Below are 277 nucleotides of genomic sequence, written 5' to 3' on the forward strand. Positions count from 1 at the left end.
GTAACTGCTACTGTTCTTTGTGTATCCCTCGTTAGTCCGTCCGTTTTCGTGCTTGCGTCCCTGCTTGGCTTCCTGCTTGCCCTTTCTGCTACGCCCATTTTCTGTGACTCGTAAACCGCCCGTTCTCATGTTTGCTTCCCTGCCCGTTTCCGTGCTTGCCCTCCTGCTTGTCCAAATTGCTACATCTATTGTGTGTGTCTCGTAGCCCACCTGGTCACCTACTTGCCTTCTGCTTAAACTATCTCTTCTGATTTCCTGTCTGCTTTCCTGCTTATAT

The sequence above is a fragment of the Penaeus monodon genome, chromosome 28 (assembly GCF_015228065.2).
Source record: "Penaeus monodon isolate SGIC_2016 chromosome 28, NSTDA_Pmon_1, whole genome shotgun sequence".
NCBI classification, from domain to species: domain Eukaryota; kingdom Metazoa; phylum Arthropoda; class Malacostraca; order Decapoda; family Penaeidae; genus Penaeus; species Penaeus monodon.